Below are 6,468 nucleotides of genomic sequence, written 5' to 3' on the forward strand. Positions count from 1 at the left end.
ATTTAGTAGATAGCCATTAATTATAAATGGGCATGCAACCAATATGTAAATCACTTAAATAAGTATATTATAAATAGGAGTAGGATTAATGCAATGCAGTGAAAAATATTTGTATAGAAAAATATTATTGGTTGATTAACATTGAATGGAATAATTTGAGATATCAAATCATAGTAGTAGTGGTAATAATAATAATAATAATAATAATAATAATAGCAGCAATGACAATAGTATTATCTAATGATGATAACAACAATAAAAATAATAATAAAATAACGATACTAATTAAAAAAATAGTAAAATAAATATTTTTATATTATTAATAATATTAGAAGCTCAAGTACACAATTTGGAAGAAAAGAGGGATAAAATCGGATGACAACATGTGTTAGCTTTCAGTATTTCCATACGAGATTCTGAGGAACGATATTTCTGGTTTTATTGATTTCGAGGATTGAGTTATTTTCATCATTTAACTAACTTTACTTTTTCTGCATTTCTTTCTTGTTGTTATTATTATTATTATTATTATTATTATTATTATTATTATTATTATTATTATTATTATACTGTGTACAGGTTATTGTAGGTGACTCGTCTTAGCCTCGTCATTACTTCATCGAGGTTAGGCTCGACACTTAAAGAGTACATGGGGTCGATTGTACTCATACTACACTCTGCACTTCTTGTGCGGATTTTGAAGTCGGTCCTAGCGGTCGTCGGTAGATTGCTCGAATTGATTGTCTGATGGAGACTTCAGGTACAACCACACCACGTTCGCAGCCTTGAAGTCCCCTTCTACCTTCTTCTAGCTGTTTATTTCATTCCATACAGTCACGTTTTCATTCAGACCATTATATGTATTACTCTAGTTGTTCGTGAGCTTATGACACCAGTTCTGAGATTGTATCTAGATATCGTTGTTATTATGGTTGCTCACTCTATTTCAGTTTTAGTTTAGTTTTATTCAATTTCTTGGTATCAGTTAATTGGATTTGAAAATGACTAAAAATTATTCTAATGTTGGCTTGCCTAGTAAGCAAAATATTAGGCGCCATCATGGATCGAGGGTGGGAATTCCCCGTCATGACAAGGCAGAGGGCAGGCCTAAGAAATATTGGGAAGAGGTAATTAGGCAGGACATGGTGCGGTTGCAGATTTCCGATGACATAGCCCTTGATAGGAAGTTGTGGATGTCAAGTACTAGAGTTGTAGGTTAGGAGATAGGAGGCTAGTATAATAGTATTTTATTTTAGGTTGTTAGTGGCTCCAGTTGTGTCCTTAATATTTCATTAGAGTTGTAGGTTAGGTTGTTGTGTGTTTAGTAGCCCTTGTTGTGTCCATATTATTTCTTTGCGTTTGTAGTACTGCACCTCTATTACTGCTAAGCGTTATTACTTTTCTCTCTATTTTTTGGTTATTGCATTATTGGTGTTATCTTTTTGGGTTTATTTGTTGTTAGCGATACAACGTCTCTTTCTTTCTCCTTGTGCTGAGGTTCTACCGGAAACAGCCTCTCTACTCCTCCGGAGTAGGGGTAAGGTCTACATAAACACTACCCTCCCCAGACCCCACTTGTGGGATCTCACTAAGTTGTTGTTGTTATTGTGTTATTTTTGGGAGCCTGGACGAGTATTGGGGACGCGAGTGCTATGTGGACGATGACGGCGAACTGTAAAAGGGAGGCGGCGAGATAGGTGTTAAGGGTGTCCAAGAAGGGTTACTCTGGCGGGCACAAAGGTAACTGGTGGTGGAATGAAGTGATCCAAGGTAAAGTGAAAGCAAAGAAGGTGGCGTACATGAAGTTAGTAGGATAAGAAGTTATTCTGGCTAGCCAAGGCAAGAGAGAGGAAGGCTCAGAATCTGGACCGGGTGAGGTGCATCAGATACGAGGACATTAGAGTATTGATGGGAGAAGCTCAGATTAAGTAGAGATGACATACTAACTTCCACATACTTCGGAATGAAGAGAGGGACAGGGATATTGTGCTAGGTGAATTGGGTCATTCCAAGAGTCATCGAGATTTTAATTATTGTAGTCGCATTAAGGTTGAGGAGGTCATGGGGGCTATGCATAAGATGAGTAGAGGCATAGAAACTGGGCCAGGCAAAACTTTGGTAGAATTTTAGAGATATGTGGGTATAACAGACTTGGAGTGGCTGATTGTGATGTTTAGTGTGATTTTCAGGACGAAGAGAATGCCAGACGAGTAGAGGTGGAGTACGATGGTACCGTTGTACAAGAACAAATGTGATATCTATAGTTGTAACAACTATAGGGGTATCAAGTTACTAGGTCATACCATGAAAGTTTAGGAGATGGTGGTGGAAGTAAGGGTAAGGAGGATGGTGTCTATATCCGATAACCAGGGTTCATGCCGGGTAATTCAAATATGGAAGTTATCCACCTTATTAGGAGGTTGGTGGAATAGTACATGGATAGGAAGAAGGATCTACACATGGTGTTTATTGACCTGGAGAAAACGTATGACAAGGTGCCTAGGGAGGTTCTTTGGAGATGCCTGGAGGTAAAAGGTATGTCGAACACTTACATTAGGGCAATTAAGGACATGTATGATGGAGCTAAGACTCGAGTTAGGATAGTGAGGGGCGACTTTGAGCATTTTCTGGTTGTTATGGAGTTGCACCAAGGATATGCGCTCAGCCCGTTCTTATTTGCCTGGTGATAAATGCACTGAAATACCATATTCAGGGGGAGGTGACATGGTATATGTTATTCGCTGATGACCTAGTTCTGATTGATGAGATGCAATGCGGTGTTAATGAGAGGCTGGAAGTTTGGTGACAGGCCCTTGAGTCTACGGGTTTCAAGTTAAGCACGACTAAGACGGAATACTTGGAGTGCAAATTTAACGTCGAGTTAAGGAAAGCGAGCATGGACGTGAGGCTTGAATCACAGGTCATCCCCAAGAGAAGCAGTTTCAAGTACCTAGGGTCGATATCTAGGGGGATGGGGAGATCGACGAGGATGTAGCACACCATATAGGGATTGGGTGGATGAAATAGAGGTTAGCATCTGGAGTACTGTGTGACAAGAAAGTGTCACTGATGCTCAAAGGTAAGTTTTATAGAGCGGTAGTTAGACCAGCAACATTTATAGGGCAGAGTGTTGGCCAGTTAAGAGCTCACATATCCAGAAGATGAAAGTAGCAAAAACAAGGATGTTGAAGTGGATGTGCAGGCACACCAGGATGGACAAAAATAGGAATGAAGATATTCAGGAGAAGGTGGGTGTGGGTCCTATGGATGACAAGATGCGGAAAGCAGGGCTTAGATGGTTCGGGCATGTGCGGAGAAGAAGCCCAGATGTCCTAGTAAGAAGATGAGTGGTTGGCGTTGGCGGGTACAAGAAGAAGTAGAGGGTGGCCTAAGAAGTATTGGAAAGAGGTAATCTGGCAGGACATAGTATGACTTCAGTTTTCCTAGGACATGGCCCTTGATAGAAAGGTGTGGAGGTCGAGCATTAGAATTGTAGGTTAGGAGGTAGTTGAACATTTTTTTACTTCGTGCCGGGTGTCAGGCTAGTATGATAGGGCTTCTTCTTAAACTACTAGTGGTTAATATTGTGTTCACACTATTCTTCCGCTTTCTATAATTTCGGGTGTTATTTACTTGTTATTGTTATTGTATTTTATCTATTTTCTGGTTCTTATGCATTGATGATTTCTAAGGGTTTTGTTGATAGTACTGATATATTGTCTCTTTTCGTCTTCTTGAACCAAGAGTCTTTCGAAAACAACCTCTCTATTCTCTCGGGGTAAGGATAAGGTCTGCGTACTCACTACTCTCCTCAAATCCCACTTGCATGATTTCACTAGGTGATTATTTTTGTTGTTGATTTTCTCTATACCAAACACATCCTGAACGTTAGCTCATTGAAAGCGACATTACCTTGCACCTTAACAGCTACCGATCTTTATTAGATTTTTCCTTTCCACTTTTCTTTCGTTTATTTCAATAAGATTGAGTGCGCAGTTGGAATGTGCACACCTCGAATGGCTTGATATAATTGACAAGTACAAGTATTGAGTAATTTCCTACTAATAATCAAACAAACGAGTGAAACGATAATTTGAACCTAAACATTTTTGAAATTCTATGTCCAAGTTCACACCAAAAATTAATTAGTCCAACCCTCGTAAAATTAAAATAAAGGAAGTATTAATTGATCTGATTTGGCTTAAAGATCATAAACCCAATCTATTATGCATAGAGGGGAGAGGAAATGGAAGAAGAAGGGGGGGGGGGGGGTTAGGGGAGGGTTGGTACGGGTAAAAGATGAAGGGGAGGGGGCTAGTAGGGTCGGGTTTAAATTAATCCATTATATGGCAGACACATAGAAGCTAATTTATTTAATAGTGACCATTAGTCAATATGGATAAATTTGGACAAAAACATTAAGAGGGAGAACCCAACTTCTAGCGGAGTGAAAATGTAGACCTTTTTGTAAAGGCCAAATACATAATCAGGCACCTAAATTTGGCACGACTTTTTACTTGGACCCTTAAATTTACACTCGTTCTTATTAGACACTTGAACTTCCTTCCAAGTGAGCCTATTAAACACAAAGGTGCTGACATGTCACTGTCACACCTCCTTTTTCCTATACCCCGCAGGGTATAAGGGAGTTTTTTTCAACTTAAAGTGACAATCGAAATAGAATTATTTATTTATTAAAATCAGAGTCACCACTTGGGATAATTTTATTGTGTCCCAAGTCACCGGTTCAAATTTCGAGTCGAGGAAAAGATTGACTCTGTATTACAGTCCGCGAAAACAGAAATCCGGGTAAGGAATTTTGTTAACCCGGGAGAAGGTATTAGGCATTCCCGAGTTTCGTGGTTCTAGCACGGTCGTTCAACTATTATAATTGGCCTATTATCTGATTTTAGTACATGTTTTAGCCTATAGTGCAATTTTAAACTTTATAACCGATTTTATTTAATTATTTTATTTTAGGAGGATTTCACCGTTATTAAAAACATGTATTGAACTACGTCACATAAATGCACCTGCGGTCCACGACACATTTTATCTAACGTTGTTGAGATTTGAATTTGGGTCACATAAATGCACACCCGAGTTTAGGAAAGTAATTTTTAAATAGCACACCTATAGCAACTACGCTCTTTCAACTTTGCGAGGGCCATGAAAATTCAACTAATGACACGCCTCGATTTCTAAGGATTAAATTACTTAAGTGAGGGCCATGCATTTTGAGATTTTATTTGGCACGACACGCCTCAATTATTTCAAAGGGCTTTATTATTCGAAGTTGTTATAATCGGGTTACATGAAATGCACCCCCGAATTGAGATTTATGTATCATGACCACACCACGGGAACCATACCCGTGATCACGACAATTTATTAATCGCGCCTAAAGCAACTAGTGCATTTAATTATTTTTCTTGTCTTTTAGATTGTTGTGATGCCAAATTTATGGACAAGATGTTACTACTAATGAATATTTCTTCCCTAAACTTAGAGATACAAGATCAATTTTATCACTAAGTAATAGAACAATTATTTACAATTACTTTGGGGGAAAACGTGGGGTAACCTGCTACACACAAAGACACAATTCATTTGTCTTTTTAAAAAACGCACAAGCAAACAATTAAAATAAACACAAACAGAATAATGAAAGACTAAAAATCATTTAAAAGGAATACAATATATCCAAACAAACAAATCAGTAATCCAAAGAAAGCATATCGATAGTGGCGTAACAATAGTGCCATGAATCACTGCACAAACCAACACTCCTGAGGCATTTAATGATGCCAATGTCTTTCATATCATTTAACAGGTTAATAGCAAAGACCAAGAAAAGTGAGAAACGGACCTCTATGAACTCAGGTTTGAAATGAAGCTCGATAACGAAATTCCGAATTACAGAAAACTCGCCGGAGACCTCGAATAGCAACTCCAACGTTTGAAATAAAAAAAAACAAAGAATGGACTAACTTCTCATTATATATTCTGAATTTGAAATCAAATATGAACCAACCCAAACGAAATCAAACACCAAAACCACCATTTTCTTTAGCTAATTTTCTGCCCAGATTTTCTCTTTTGTTTTTTTTTCGATTCTTATGTGTGTGTTAGTTACTCTTCTTCTCTTGTGTTTGAGGTGGCTGATGGGAGGTGAAAGAAAAGGGGTGATGCTGGATCTGTTTTGTGTTATGCCAAAACCATGGAAATGCTGCTTTGTTTTCCCAGAAGAAAAAATGATCGGGAAGGGGGGTCTGGTTTGAGGAAGACGACGACAAGAAGGGGATGGGATCCGGTCTGCCAAGCTCCAAAAATGGCGCTGCTGCTCTCTCAAAATTAGAGAATGAAAAATGATCAAAATTTTCGGGGGTCAGCATTTCCATATATCTCTTGCGGCGCTGCTCATTGTTTTATGCCTAGGGATCTAGATTTCAATTATTTTTGTGTCCT

This window comes from Nicotiana tabacum, chromosome 5 (assembly GCF_000715075.1).
Source record: "Nicotiana tabacum cultivar K326 chromosome 5, ASM71507v2, whole genome shotgun sequence".
NCBI classification, from domain to species: domain Eukaryota; kingdom Viridiplantae; phylum Streptophyta; class Magnoliopsida; order Solanales; family Solanaceae; genus Nicotiana; species Nicotiana tabacum.